This window comes from Corapipo altera, unplaced genomic scaffold (genome assembly GCF_003945725.1).
Source record: "Corapipo altera isolate COAL_440 unplaced genomic scaffold, ASM394572v1 181, whole genome shotgun sequence".
NCBI lineage: Eukaryota > Metazoa > Chordata > Aves > Passeriformes > Pipridae > Corapipo > Corapipo altera.
Genome location: NW_020884999.1, coordinates 373,343 through 374,719, shown reverse-complemented (window position 1 = coordinate 374,719; position 1,377 = coordinate 373,343).

The following is a 1,377-nucleotide window of genomic DNA, read 5'->3' as shown; positions in this document are numbered from 1 at the left end:
GTACCCCCCTGGTGCCCCCCCTCCCGATACCCACCGATATCTCCCCCTGATACCCCTCGGGATCCCCCTGGTACCCCCGCCCGGTGCCCCCCACCCGGTATCCAGGTACCCTCCCCGATATCCCCCTCCTCCCGTACCCCCCAGGTCCCTTTGCCCCGTACCCCCGCCCCGGGCCGCACCTGGTCTCTCCCGGGACGGCCACACTCCCCCGGGGCACAACACCCGCTGTGCGGGGCGGGCACGGGACACACCGGGGGGACACGCACGGACCCTCCGCGGGGACCGTGACACGCACCGGCACCGCCGCCTTCCAGGGAAAAGGGAGAGAAACGGGACGACGGCGGCGGCGGGAGGTGATGCGGGATGAGCCCCGCCGGCCGCTGCCCCGCGGGGTTCGGTGCCGGTCTCCGCTGGCCCCGGGCGGCAGCCGGAGGAGCCGCAGCGCTCTCACTGTGCGACAGCAGAGCGGCTCCTGCCCGCACAGCCCAGCCGGGCACTCGGAGCCGTGTCGGTAACAGCTCCTGTGCCACTGCTCCTCTGCCGCGGTTACAGGCACCGGATTCGTCCTGTGAACCCACCTGTCCTGCAAATCCCACCTGTCCTGCTCCCTTGATCAAGGAGGGAGCAGAGAAGCTGCTCTTCCCTCGTTAAAAGGCAGGTTTGGGAGCAGGCACCCAGTCAGTTCATTCATAGAACCACAGAACAGTTTGGGGTGGAAGGAACCTAAAAAAATCCTCTAGTTCCAGCCCACTGTCATGGGCAGGGACACCTTCCACTAGAGCAGGTTGCTCCAAGCTCCATCCAACCTGGCCTTGGACACTTTCAGGGATGGGGCAGCCACAGCTTCTCTGGGAAACCTGTGCCAGGGCCTCACCACCCTCACTGGGAAGAATTTCTTCACAATATCTAATCTAACCCTGCCCTCTAGCAGCAGGAAGCCATTCCCCTTTATCCTGTCAAGGTCCCTCTTGAGTTCCCTTGGTGTCCCTTCACACACTAGAAGGTGCTATAAAGTCTCCCCAGAGTCTCTTCTCCAGGCTGTCTCCACAGCAGAGGTGCTCCAGCCTCTGATCCTCTGCATGGCCTCCTTTGGACTTCCTCCAATAGATGCTTGTCCTTCTCATTTTGGGCTCCTCACAGCTGGACAGAGCACTCCAGGTGGGGCCTCAAGAGGGCAGAGGAGAGGGGGAGAATCCCCTCCCCAGACCTGCAGGTCACATGGCTGGTGATGATTTTACTTTTATTTAATGAAATTGGGCTGCATCCCTAGCAGTGTGACCAGCAGGTGAAGAGCAGCTTCACACCTGAGCTCACCAGAGCTCTGCTCTCTTTTTTTATTAAATTTATTTTCACAGCATCCTTCTGTGGGATTTCTAG